The 14,916-nt window shown below is 44.6% G+C and overlaps 1 non-coding gene across 1 annotated transcript; it reads right to left on the bottom strand.

Annotated features, from left to right (window-relative positions):
* On the bottom strand, window positions 1–116 carry LOC113833001. Its single transcript, XR_003482766.1, has one exon. It is a non-coding gene; the product is annotated as a U5 spliceosomal RNA (small nuclear RNA).
* Window positions 117–14,916: the final 14,800 nt, after the last annotated feature.

Genomic DNA, 14,916 nt, shown 5'->3' on the forward strand with positions numbered 1-14,916 from the left:
AGTCCCACATACGTAGGACATCAAAAAATTAGGTTAAGACTCAGAATTGTTCCTCTCCACGGAAATCTTTAGTAAAAGGCGAAAGATTTATACGATCTGAAGAGAAACCAGAGTATGCTGACAACGGCTCCGCCCACCGTCCTCAGCCGCCCGAAACTCCTGCATAACAAATGGGAACTAGATGCGCAAAACAAGTGGTCATTGGCCTCTGCTTTCGGCTCACACTCTGTCTCTCGATGCCGCATCGCTATCAAGAAAACAAAACGAAAAAGGAAAAGAGCTTATACTTTTAAAAGAAAGCGCGGATCTCTGGGCAATGCATTATGGGTATGTAAAAGACGTTCGGTCCCAAACTCCAGGCTTTATCCTTGTGATAGCGCCTGGCCGCCATCAGGGGGCGGCACGAAAGCCGTATTTACTGGAGTGCACACACCAACCACAACCTCTGACTTGTCTTCGGGGAGGGGTCTCGAAGGCCCACCCTTAGAGGGGAGCTACTGGCGGTTGACAGCTACTGAGGGAGGAAGAGATGCTTCTGCCCCAGGATGACTCCACACCCATGAGTATTTGGGCAGCACTAACTGGACTCAGAAAGTTACTGATAAGAACTTTATAACAACAGCAACAAAACAAATAAAATAAAAGGAGGTGAGGTGGGAGGGAGTCCGGGTGTAGTAAGTTGGAGGAAGGGATGGTGGATGGGTGCTGTCTTAGGGCTTCTATCGCAGTGGAAAACACCATGACCAAAGGAACTGGGGAGAAAAGGAATTATTTGACTTCCACTGCTTCCAGCATTGCTGTTCATCACTGTAAGAAGTCAGGACAGGAACTCAAACAGGGCAGGATCCTGGAGGCAGGAGATGATGCAGAGGCGGCGGGGGGGTGGGTGCTGCTTTTGGCTTGCTTCCCATGGCTTGTTCAGTCTGCTTTCTTACAGAACCCAGGACCAACAGCCCACAGATGGCACCACCCACCATGGGCTGGGCCCTCCCCCATTGATCCCTAAAGGATTAAATGCCTTACAGCTGATAAATCCAGGTGTTTCCTCTACTGAGGCTCCTTCTTCTGATGACTCTAACTTGGCAAGTTGACACACAAAACCAGCCAGTACATGTGACCCAAATATATTGGATAGTGGGTTGTCGTGGTCCACACCTTTAATCTCAACACTCGTAGGGGAATGGGGGGGAGGCAGGTGCTTCTCTCTGGCTGGAGGCCAACCTCTTGTACAAAGTCAGTTCCAGGCCAGCTAGGGTTACAAAATAAAGACCTTGAAAATTGTCTTGATCATTCACTTGACACAAATGTGCTGAGCACTGACCGAGCTTGCCCCGGGACACAGGCCTGTGGACTGTGTGGAGATAACAACGCTGGGACATGGAGTCCTGTCACTAGCAGGTCCAGAAGACCAAAGGTGGTAAACCTGAGTTGTACCTGGAAGGCACTAGGAAGCCACAGGAAAGCTGTAAAGCAACTCTGGAGACTGAGGCAGGAGGATTGCCAGGAATTCAAGGCCATGGTGGTCCATATAGAAAGTCTATGCTAGCCTGGGATGTGGAGTGTGATTATGCCTCAGAAAATAGGAGAAGATGAGGAGAGCCATATACAACAGAAGGAAAGGACAATTCTAAGATGGAAAATGCGACCAGATTCGGAGTGTACTTTGGTTTTGCTTTTTTCATACTCATTTTTAAAAGTAGGAGAATCAACCTACTTTGGGTGACTCATGCCTTTAATCCCAGCACTCAGAGAGAGGCACAGGGGGTGGATTTCAGTAAATTTGAATTTACAGATATCTACATAGTGAATTCCAGAACAGCTAGGTTACATAGTGAGACCCTGTCGCCAGCTAAACAAAATGAGTAGGACATCAGAGCTGGAATGTGGCATCAGCTCTTTCCCCATAGTCTTCAAGGACAAAGGAGCAGAAGGGATGACAAAAGAGCTTCAGATGGAGGAAATGGCCTTCCAGGAGATGACTTCAGTAAGAGGGAGTGAGGGGAGATATATAGGATGGGGACAGAGGCTGAAGGATCACCTAATTTGCATAAGTGGCAGTCTCCTGTCACATACTGGAGTGGTGGCAGCATGGCCCTATGAAAGTGGCTAAAGCATGTTTCCTAATTACCATGTGGGCAGCAGAGGAAGAGCATTTGCAGGGAACTGTGTCAAAAGTCATCCTTGAGAAAAGTCAGCCATCGGGGCATAGAGACATCCTCCAGATAAGGCTAGGTAGAGAGCGGGAAGACCCTGCTGGGAGAGAGTCCTCCATGCTGTGCTGAGCCCAGAAAGAGCTGCTAAGCTATGGTGGACTACAACCTCTGACCAGCATGGCCTCCCAACACTGGAGAGATGACTCAGTAGTTAAGAGTACTAGTTGCTCTTAACTAGTTATAGAGGACCTGGGTTCAGTTCCTAGAAACCACATGGTGGCTCACAACAATCCCTACCCTCTTCTGAATTCCATGGGCACCAGGCATACATGATGGCAAAATATTCATACATATAAATTTTCAAAATGAAAGCAGGCAAGTCAGCTGATGTTTGTTAGGTCCTGTGGTGATATATTATTTATGATTTATTAAAGCTTGCCTGAAGATTCAGAAAGCAAAGTAAGCCTCAAGCTATAGAGATGAGGCAGTAAGATGAGGTGCAACACACCTTTAATCCCAGGATTCAGGATTAAGAGGTAGAGGGTTTTCTGATAGTTCAAGGCCACTATGGCCTATACAAGAGTGAAGAGTAACAGCTCATGCCTTTGATCCCAGCACCTGAGATCACATGCCTTTAATCCCAGCATTAGGGAGATATATAAGACAGGAACAAGGTCTCAGAGCTGGCATTCATTCTCCAGCCACGTTGAGGATAGAAAGACATTGAAGTCTCAGGTTCTCCAGCCACCCTGAGGAGAGGCAGCAGTCTGAGGTCTGGTGGAGCCAGGACTGACTTTCAATCAGAGGTACAGCAAGAGCCAGTGACCAACTGCTTTGCTTTTTAGATCTTCAGCTTGAAATTTGAACCCCAATATCAGTCTCTGGGCCTTTTTTTTGTGTGTGTGTGTACACGGTCCAGAGGCACACAAAACAATGGAAGACTTACCACCGAAGTCTATGAAGCCAGAAGCAAATTTTATTCCAGAAGAAGAAGAAAATCACTGTGGGGCACAAAAAGCTTTTCAGCTAGCTGAGAACACAGCCAGAGTTTTGGCTTCTAAAACTGTGGCAATGGGGGCAGATTTGAGGCTTTTTTTTTTGTATAGCAAGAAGTAAACATTAGGCATGGACAAAGAAATTTTTACAATTTTGAAATAAAGCTAGAGACATATTGGATTTTACAGTTTTAGGTTACAAGGTTTCAGCTCAATGGTTTTACCAAAAAAAAAAAAAAAAAGCAAAAACAAAAAACAAACTGCAGCTTTATTGACACAACTAATGGTGTCTACAAAAACTCTCAGCTTTTTAAAAAAAATATTCCTTTATTATTAATCAACCATTTATTTATTTATTTGAAAGACCCCGCCCCCAGCTGGGCATTGGTTGCACAAGCCTTTAATCCCAGCACTCAGGAGGCAGAGGCAGGCGGACCTCTGTGAGTTCGAGGCCAGCCTGGTCTACAGAGCAAGTTCTAGGACAGCCTCCAAAGCCACAGAGAAACCCTGTCTCAAAAAACCAAAAAGAAAAGAAAAGGAAAGGAAAGGAAAGGAAAGGAAAGGAAAGGAAAAGAAAAGAAAAAGAAAAAGAATGACCTCCCCCTCACAGGGTGAGACCCCGGGGTGATCACTTGGTAATGCTGGTGACCCCAGTCACCAGGCAGAAGCGAGGACTTGATGCAAACAGCAAGAGGTTTTACTCAGCAACCAGCATGACAGCGCCCAATTCATCACTCACAAAGGAGCAGAGGAGTTGGACTCAGAGCTGGGGTCTAGGGACTTCTTAAAGGCAAAAACTGCAAGCAGATGGGGTCTGGGGTGAGCGAGGGTAACAGTTTTGGTTGGCTCGTTCCAGCTGGCCGACTACAATCTCCGGGTTCATGGAGCTTTCAGGGCAGTTACATCTCTCTCTGGGAACCATTTGTCAGGGTGGAATTCCTCAACCCTAATGGCCCTTTCCTGTTAAGGTCATAAATTCAGGTTCTCACGTATCTGCAAAGAAAACATCTTAGGCTGTGCTGGAGTCCTTCAAAGACAGGGCCTGGGCTTGCAGGGTTACAGAGTCACAGGGTCTGTTAGTTATCCCCTGGGCTGGAGTATCTTTATGACCAGCAATTAGCAAAGGAATGTTAACAGGAGTGGTGGACAGTTACCTCTCCTTCTCTGAGAGCAGGGGATCAGGCGCTAGTCATGGCACTCCTGATTTAAGGAGTTAAATTTTCCTTTATCATTAGAGGTCCTTTCAGGGCCTAAGTTTTTAAACTTTTATTTAAAAGTTTAAACTTTTAAACTTTTATTAAAAAGTTTTTAAACTTTTATTTGAATTTTTGGTCCCTCAGGAGAAGTAGAAAAGAAAACTGAATCATTTACAAAAGTTATGAAAGACCCCCCAGAGTCTCAGGCCCCCAGGATCTCGGCCCAGGACCCCAGTGACCCCAATCACCAGGTGGAGGTGAAAGCTTGATGCAAACAGAGGTTTTATGGCAGTTTAACCCCAGGTTAGCTCAGGCCTTTCATCCATCCACCATGGCGGATGGCTAGGAAAGACCCTGCGAAGGGGAGTTTTTAGGGGTATGCACAGGCTCAGGATTGGTGTGGCTCCAAGCTTAGAAGGTTTGCCCTGTGTTGATTGGTCAACTGGTTGTTATGGCCCATAGGCCCTCCCAGGGTGGTTGCTCTGCTCTGTGAGTCATTGCTGTGCACTTGTCTGAAAAGCACACCCAGAGCCATAAAGCATAGCACCAACAGCTAACTTCTGATTGATTCCTTGCCATGAGGCAAGCATCTGACCTCTTAGTGACCAAGGCAAGGTCAGACAAGTAGGTGTTCAGCTGTTATGGCTGCCGAAATGGGGAGCTGGTCCCTTCACCTACTTCTGCCTCTGAGAGCTGGGATCAAACTTCTATGACACTATGTCTAGCCAAATGACACAGTTTAATGAAAAACAAAACAAGTATATATAACAAATAAGTTTATCATAAAAATTACTATTTACAAATTTGGAAAAATGGCCATTTGGAGAATAAAAATCTTACTAATTAACCTGATAACTGGAATTCACTGGAGGTATTAATGAAATGTTCCAGTGTCGTATAATAAGGCTGAAGGTGTGGCTAGTTCATCATCCCCAAAGTACAACAGCGATATTAATGGTTGAGAAACTCCTGCACCACTACAGTAGAACTCTCGAGAGATGTCAGCCAGAGAGAAAAACTCTCCAAATTGTCCTCTAACCTACACACTCATGCACACACATGAACATTAAAAATATAAATAACATAACATTTTAAACTTTAGTGTGTAAGCATGGGAGTGTGTGTGTGAGGGCGAATGTGGAGTGTGAAGGCAGCAAGCGCCTCTACCACTGAGTCATCTCACAGGCTCCAGAATCTACTGTGTTTTAAACAAGGGCGTCACACCCACCCAGTTATATTAGCTCTGAACTGTGGCACTTTAGTTAGCATTTGAAGAGTTTTGCTACCTATGGTTCTCCAGGGTCGAGGAACACATCCCAAGACAAGCTTGTTCCCAGTTTCCCAGGCTGATTTTCACTCACTTCTTGGAGGGCGTTCACATCACAGGCTGCTTGTGCTTTTCCAGAAGAGGGAGCTGGAGAGGTGACAAGTGATCAAGAACACTTGCTGCTCTTGCAGGGGACCCAGGTTAGGTCCCACGTGCCAGCACACCACTGCACCTGGTGCACTTTCATACATAAAGGCAAAACACTCACAGAGTGAGAGCAAAACCAAGAAAACTTGCCTGGAAGAGCAGATAGGTGGTTCACATCTACAGGGAGAATTCCCACTTATCTGTAGCACTGACCACACCCTACATAGAAAGATGGGATAAAAGAACTGGGAAGGAAGCAATTGGGCTCTTTCAGAGTTCTGGTAAGGTCTCAAAAGGCTGCCGAGGCTAACCTGGGTTTTCGGTGTAAGTAATATTCCACAATAAAATACCAATATCGTTCTTATTTCATATCTTGTTATAGTTCCCATACACACGTCTGTAATCCCAACACCCAGAAAGTAGAGACAGGATGAATGGCAAGAGTTCAAGGCCAGCCTGAGCTACCAAGACCCTATTTTCAAACTGCAAACTGCTAAGATCAGTAATTCAAGGTCATCCTTAGCTACATGGCAAGCTTGAGTACAGTCAGGCTACAGGAGACCTGAGAGAGAACATGTCACCACAACTCCTGACCCATCAACACATATGCCACATCAATAGCTTATATTGGGGCTGGAGAGATGACTCAGCAGTTAAGAGCACTGGCTGCTCTTCCAGAGGACCCAGGTTCAATTCCCAGCACCCACATGACAGCTCACAACTGGAACTCCAGTTCCAGGAGATCTAACACCTTCACACAAAGGCATAAAATAAATTTTTAAAAAATAGCTCATATTGTTAATACTTCATTGATTTTTGACCTTTAAAAATAATGAGCCTGGCGGTGGTGGTGCACGCCTTTAATCCCAGCACTCGGGAGAGAGAGACCTGGTCTACAAGAGCTAGTTCCAGGACAGCCTCCAAAGCCACAGAGAAACCCTGTGGTTTCTAAACATATCTTTAGTGCCAGAACTCAGGAGGCAGAGAAAGAAGGATTTCTGTAAGTTGGACAAAGCCTGATCTATGTGGCAAGATCCAGGATAGCCAGGAAGACATGAAGAAACCCTGTCTGCAAATTAAATAATTAACAATAATTATAATGCATTTTTGTTTGTATCTTGGGTCAGTTTTTGCTGCATTACCCAGGATGGCCTTGAACTCCTAGACTCAAGTGATCCACTTATGTCTGTGTGGCTGGAGTTTCTTGCCAGCCAGGTCCTGTCACCCTTCAGCCACAAATAAGCACACAGAGATATATATTAATTTATAAAGTGTTGGCCTATGAGTAGGGCTTTTTTTGTTTTTGTTTTTGTTTGTATGTTTGTTTGTTTGTTTTTGCTTTTCCAGACAGGGTTTCTCTGTATTGTTTTGGAGGCTGTCCTGGAACTCTCTCTGTAGACCAGGCTGGTCTCGAACTCACAGAGATCCGCCTGCCTCTGCCTCCCGAGAGCTGGGATTAAAGCCAGTTGCCACCAACCCCCCATGGAGTAGTGCTTCTTATTTGCTAGCTCTGTCTTAATTATTAAACCATTTTTATTAACCTATGTATTTCCATGTGGTCTTGGCTTCCTGGACAATGCCTGGACCTGTTACTCCTTTGGCGGTACATGGTGTCTTCTTCTCCTTCCTCTCATATACTTCCCCACCTATACGTCCTGCCCGGCCAAACAGTGTTTTACTCATCAACCAATAAGAGGAACATATATACAGAAGGTCATCACCCATCATCTCCTCTTTTGTCTAAATAAAAAGAAGAGTTTTAACTTCAACATAGTAAAATTATATATAACAAAACAGTTATCAAGCAAGAAATACAGCTAACAATATTAAGACCATTAACAGTTGGCAAAATTTAAAGAAAATATTCTATCATCTATCTTTGTGAGTCTAAAATTTTATATGTAACATCGTTTATCATAACTAAGGGATACAGTAACCATAACTATCTGCCTTCAATTCCAACAAAGACCTCCGAAGAATAATATATAAACTCTAGAATTGACAGAGACATCTTGATGCCTGGACAGTCACCCAAAATTTTTCTGTAATGTTGGGGCATCCATCTTCAGCCTAGAGTGTGTGGAAGGCTTCTCAGTGAAGCAGGGAATTTGAAACTGTCCTGCCTGTATTGGCAGTGTGTCAGTCATTTTTCTGTGTCCTGCAGAATGGCTGGCAGACTATTCCATGAAGCCGGAACCCTTCAAGACTGTCCCATCTTATTTTGACAAATTCAGCAGTCACTTTCCTGTGGGTCCTGTATGTCCAGTTTGGACAGCATACAGTCAGTCCAGGCAAGAGCATTTCTTGCCCAAATGGCTAGTCTTAAGATGTTGAAGGCAAACTCCATAACAAGTTACAGTCCATTCAAGAGCAGTTCCTTGCCCTAATGGCTATTTCTGCCATGTCAAAGGCAAACTTCATAATGAGTTTCCTTGATGCCCATCCTCCTGTCTGATGTAGTTGGTGTTGCCAGGCCAGTTGTGTCTCATACTCATGAACAACCCTAAACCATTTTATTATTAGAAACTAGCTTCTTTTACATGTCAATCCCAGTTCCCTCTCCCTCCCCTCCTCCCCTGCCTCCTCACCCAACCCTAAACCACTTTAAAGGCCATATTCTGAAGGTCTTTGAAAGGTTTGAAGACTATCTCAAATATATCTCTGTATATCTAGAAAACCTAACATGATTATAAGTTTTGACTATCATATATGACTAGCTATAATCTCCAATAATTATACATTACATTTTTATTTTTATTTATTTTATATTTATTTTGGTTTTTCAAGACAGGGTTTCTCTGTGTAGCTTTGGAGCCTATCCTGGCACTCGCTCTGGAGACCAGGCTGGCCTCAAACTCACAGATATCCTGCCTCTGCCTCCCAAGTGCTAGGATTAAAGGAAGGCGTGTGCCATCACGCCCAGCTACATTACATTTTAAATGTGCTGTATAAACACAATACCTAAACAAGAGGAGAAATATACATAACAAAATTGACCTTAAATTTGTATCAATAAACCAAAATCCATACCAATACAACGTATTCTTGTCTACATCATATTCCCCTTTTTATCCTTTAAAAAGAGATTGGCTGTGATCATTAACCATTTATAACCAAGCCCACTTAAATGAAAACAAACATAAACAATGTTTGGGAATTTGGGCATCATTTTCTCCAAACTGCTTCCTGATGTTTGGGTACTGTCAATATCATGGAATCCTGAGAAAACCCAGAAATCTGGCAAAATCCTTGCTGTAGTGATCTGTGAGGCTGCATCATCTCAGCTGTTTTGGATGTTTGATCACCTGGGCCATTGCTCAGGGGGTCTTACTTCATCAAACCATATTAGTCTGGAAGGAATCCACAGCTTTTCATTTTCTGTGGAACCAAAAACCAAATCTCTTTTCCAAAGTAACATGTCCTTAGACTTAAATTTAGAATTCAAGGCATTTTCAAAATATATGTTGGATTAAACCAGCAGCTTTTATAATCAAATGTCTTTTAGCAGCTGTTACTCTTTCCTCAGCAACCAAACAATTCAAAGACAACACGATAACATATAGTATCCAGACTCTCTGTGTATTTTCCATCTTTATGTGACTTCTTCTTTTATTACTTTATTTCTTTTACTTTTATTTTTTTGTTTTTTGAGACAGGGTTTCTCTGTTTACTTTTGACTGTCCTGGCATTCACTGTGTAGACCTGCTCCCCATTTCAGCAGCCGTGGCAGCCTAACACGTGCTTGCCTGACCTTGCCTTGGTCACTAGGAGGTCAGATGCCTGCCTCTTGGCAAAGAACCAATGAGAATTTAGCTGGTGGTGCTATGCTTTATGTCTCTGGGTGTGCTTTATGGACAAATGCACAGCAATGACGTGCAGAGCATAGCAACTGCCCTGGGAGGGCCTATGGGCCATAACAACCAGTTGGCCAATCAACACAGGGCAAACCCTCCAAGCCTGGAGGCACACCAATCCTGAGCCTGTGCCTACCCCTAGACACTCCCCTTATGCTGTCCTATAAGATCTCTATGCAGTGGCTTCGAAGCGTCTTTCCTAGCTATCTGCCATGGTGGATGGATGAAAGGCCCGAGCTAACATGGGGTTAGCTCGTTAAACAACTGCAATAAAACCTCTTGCTGTTTGCATCAAGCTTTCGCCTCCACATGGTGATTGGGGTGGCCGAGGTCCTGGGCTGAGATCCTGGGGGCCTGAGCCTCTGGGGGTCTTTCAAAATCACCGACTCTGCCTCCCAAGTGCTGGGAATAAAAAGGTGTGTGCCATCACACCCAGCTACTCTATTTCTTTTTTTAACCACTTTATCCTTTTTTTTTTCTCTCCCAAGCCTACATATATTTTTGTTGTTGTTTTCAAGACAGGGTTTCTCTGGCTTTGGAGGCTGTCCTGGAACTAGCTCAGGAACTCGGAGATCTGCCTGCCTCTGCCTCCCGAGTGCTGGGATTAAAGGCATATGCCACCACCGCCTGGCTATGGTCATGAGTCTTTTATCTGCTAAACAGCACTGCTAAAATTAAAGCGGACTTTTAGTTGCTGGCTTTCCAACATGGCTGGGGTACGATTACTGCTAGCACTGGGAGCTGTCCTCACCACCTCAACTCTTGTCTATGCGGACATCAAGCAGCTCATACACACCATGTAATTGTTTGGTAGCAGAGCCTCCTAAAATACCCATGTGTGCTTTTTGACACCAATGCTGAGTCAGGAAAACCCCCTTAAGGGATCCTCGAGTCTCTGTTTGTCTCTAGCAAACAGAGCCTACTCGAGAAAATGCTGCTACCAAGAAGTCATGCTTGCCTCTGTTCTTTTGTTTTTAGAGTCTCTTTTTAAGTTTTTGTCAGGTTTTGCATGGACAATTTCCCTCCTCCTGTGGGCGCCATTTTGTACCCAAAGTTTCTTTCCTGTCAGGTTCCAAATAAATACACAGATACTATATCAATTATTAAAATGTTGATCTATGGCTAGAGCTTCTATTGACTAGTTCTGTATTAATTACTATCCATTTCTATTAATCTATGTATTTTCACAGGGTCGTGGCTTACCGGAGAATGCCCAGTCCTGTTTCTCCTTTGGCGGCTGCAGGGCATCTCTTCTCAGTCCCTCTCTCCTCTCTCTTTCTGCTTCCTCTTGTAGCCCCACCTTTACCTCCTATCTGGCCAATCAGTGTTTTATTCATTAACTAAAAAGAGAAATATATATACAGAAGGACATCCCTCATCATGTCAGCTTCTGTTATCTGAGTTCATAAGCTTACTAAATCCCACTAGAATTTAATATTTTGTGTGTGTGTGTGTGTGTGTGTGTGTGTGTGTGTGTGTGTGTGTGTCATTCCCCCCACACCTGCATGCATTTGCAAGTATGTACCTACATGTGAGCAATACATATGAAGGTCAGAGGATGACATCCAATGTCTTCCTCCACCACTCTCCTTTTTTTGGAGGAGGTGTTGGTTTTGTCAAGTCAGGATTTCCCTGGTGTACCTCTGGTTGTCCTGGAACTCAATCTGTAGACCAGGCTGGCTTCCAACTCACAGAGATCCACCTGCCTTTACCTCCCAAGTGCTGGGATTAAAGGCGAGCACCACCGCTACCCAACCACTCTCCTTACAAGGTGAGGTCTGTCCCTGAACCTGTTATTCTTTTGTTTAAAAAGAAGAAAAGAGAAATGCTGAGACATGAGACATAAGACTATAAGTTTATTATAAGGCCCGGCAGAATGGGGAGACTAAGAAGAGGAACAGGGATAAACGGCTGACCGCCATGCCCGGTCGCCATAGAGAGACAGAGCGAGAGCATAGGTAAAGACAAAGCAGAGCGGGGAAACAGAGGAAACAGAGAGAGGGAACAGACAGCACAGAGAGCGTAAAGGGGCAGGGACTTATTTTTTAAAGGGGTCCTCTGCACCTGCGTGCAGACTTAGTTCCCATGGAACCTTGGGCTGACCAGGGTACTGCCTGTTCCACCAGGTAACAGGGGCAGGCCAGCATAATGCCTGAACCTTTCATTCCCACCTCTACTTTTTATTAAAAAAAGGTGGGATGTTTAGACATGGCAGGTTAAGGAATAAGGGCAGTCGAATTCTCAAGACTGCTTCCTGCTGACGTGGGGGGCGTTGACCATCTGTGGGGGACCCGAGAAGGTTGGGGTGCTGCCACGTCCTGTGGTAGCTGGTTGTTTCATTGCAGTCCAGGCTGTATGGAACTCCCTGGCGCCTCTTAGACCTGGCAAGATGTTGACAGAGCAGAGGACAAGGTTAAGTTTAGAAAAAAATTTTTTCTTAGGTCCTGTCACTTCAGGGGAAGATTGTAAGATGAGGGAGGGGTTCCCGAGGAGTCCCAAGATGAGTGAAGGGAATTTGGGACCGGGGAAAGGTTGAATAACTGGAGTGAATCTGACCTGTTTGTTTGGATCCAATTCAGCTCCCTGGAACTTACAAGAATCCTTAGAGTTTGTGGAAACATAAGTATTAGACACATCAGCAGCATATTCACGTTAGAAGCAACTTGGCTAAAAGCATTACCATTTTAAAACAGACAGACTTTTTTTAGGACAATAAAAAGCATCTTAATCTTGACCTTGTAGTTATGATCCTATAGTGGTATTGTTGAACTTTACTATGAACAGTAGCATGAGAAATAGAGAAATCAGGAACATATTTTATTCTTTTTAATGTCTCAATTTATTTTATCATCACTTAAGCCTTTATTTCCTCAGGCCTTCGTAACTACATTCTCAGACCTTCATACATCTTAGACTTTCCTATCTTCACATAGATAAACCCTAAAATACCTGTTACTGGAATCTGTTTTGCTTTAAGCCAGCAAGACTACCAGTCGTCAGAAGCATCAGAGTTCTTGAGAAGGATAAGATTTTACCTGAATCAGTGATTAAAGAATAACAGAGACGTGCCAGCAGGCTGCATGGACAGCCATCCCCAAGGTCCTCCATCCATAGTAGCGGGCTGTGGGACACCTGCCTTCTTGATGATAGCATGTGACCTGTGGATTACAGACTTTGGGAAGACTCGCCTACCGTTGATCCAAGCAACGCTGGGAAAGTCGATTCCATTGTCCTCTTGTCCAAGGTCTGGAATACTTTGTAGTAGTTGAGGTGAAGGGCAGGGTTGCTCAGTGACCAGCGTTGTCACTGAGTCGAGATGAAGTTTCTTCAGTGCCCATCAGTCTTCTCGGAGGAAATGGAGTGGGGGCAGCAGCTGGTCTATCTCTCTGTTATAAAAAGCTTTTTAACAAAACATTTTAAATGCCATAGAGAGAGCACATTGGTGAGAGAGAGAGAGAGTAGAAAGGAAGCTGAGAGGAAACAGCGGGGAAACAGAGTGAAGGGACAGAGCGAGGGAACAGAGAGCGTAAACGGGCAGGGACCTATCTTTTAAAAGGGTCCTCTGTATCTGCATGCAGACTTAGTTCCCATGGAACCTTGGGCTGACCAGGGTACTGCCTGTTCCACCAGGTAACAGGGGCAGGCCAGCATAATGCCTGAACCTTTCAGAACCTGTAACTCACAGTGTGAGCTGGGCTAGCCAGCTTGGCCCTGGCACCCCCTATCTCTAGCTCCCTAGTGCTGACAATCCACTCCAGCCACCATGCTAACCCAGCATTTACCTGGGTGCTGGGGACATGAACTCTACTTCTCACGCTTGCTTTCCAAGTGCTTTCACTGCTGACCCTCCCAGGCCCTTTAACACAGCCATGTATTTGTTTATTATTTATGGAAAACACATGCATGCCACAGGTGTGTGAAGGTCAGAGGACAGCTAGCAGAACTGTTGTCCTTCTGCCATGTGGTCCTTGGGATCTTAGTCAGTCAGTTTGGCTTCAAGTGCCTTTGTCCACTGAACCATCTCATCAGCCTCCCCAGCACTTAAAAATAATCTCCAAAAGTATTTATAGATGGGCATGGTGCCACATCTCTGTAATCCCACAAGAAGACAGCTGTAACAGGAGGATTGCCACAAGTTCAAGGCCAGTGTGGTCTACAAAACTAAAACACTGAAGAGTCTGTGTCTAATAGTCAGTCAATCAGTTTTTGGTGTTTCAGTATTGGTCTTTGATTATGATGTAGTGAAAATGTAGTGAATCAGTCTGTTTTTAGTGCTTCAGCATTAGCATTTGAATAGGGTGCAGTTAAGAGGGTGGCAGAGCACACAGCAATCAGAGCATGTGACTGACTGGTCAGCTACAGCCTGCCAAGCACATTCTGCTGGAAAAGACCATCTATGTTGACACGCGCTTCCTCGGTACAGCCAGAAGGTGGCAGTCTTGTCTAGAAGCCCATAGTAAGCTAGCGCCCTGATTTCCCAAGAAAATAGGAGCAAAGAATTCTGCTGCTTGTGACTCCAGAATATGTAGGCACCTTGGAAGTGGCTGCATGTGTAAAAAATTTTAGATTTATTCTGTGCACTCTAAAGACTTCTTCATCTTGATCTGGAAAATGATTATATTTATAGATATATTTATAGACAGATGAACAGAAAAAAATCATGTTGCTTCCCTAAACACAGATCCTACAGAGGAGGCTCAGGGAGGTGTTGGTTAGCTGAACTTTATGTAGAGCTAAGCAAAGGCATCAAGGCTTCCAGTTATAGAGGGACCGGGAGTGGCTGCAGGCTCTGGGAGTTTGAGGGGAGGAGGCAGGAAGCAAGGGTTTTCTGGTTACACAGAGTCCCCAAAATAAAATCTATCTGTGATAGTGTCTGTGTGGACAAGCATCAAATCCCAACCTCTTCTTGTCATGAAAAGATCTTTCCTGGACAACAAGGATGGCATGTCACAGGAATCCTGTTTATAGCCACTGCTGGTTAATACAGATTCCTTCATGAAGCCGTGCATTTGCAGAGTGCAGTCTTTTCCACCCATTCCCATCCACAGAGGTGCAGTTTCTCCAATAATCAATTCTAATGCTGGGCATGGTGGCACACGCCTTTAATCCCAGCACTCAGGAGGCAGAGGCAGGAGGATCTCTGTGAGTTCAAGACCAGCCTGATCTACATGATGAGTTCTAGGCTAGCTAGGGTTATGTACTGAATCCCTGTCTCAAAACAAAACAACTCTAAAACCACTCACACATACATTTGAGCACATTGTCTTGCACACACACAGAAACACACACCCCTAAGTGTGATAT

Source organism: Cricetulus griseus, chromosome 2, assembly GCF_003668045.3.
Source record: "Cricetulus griseus strain 17A/GY chromosome 2, alternate assembly CriGri-PICRH-1.0, whole genome shotgun sequence".
Lineage (NCBI taxonomy): Eukaryota > Metazoa > Chordata > Mammalia > Rodentia > Cricetidae > Cricetulus > Cricetulus griseus.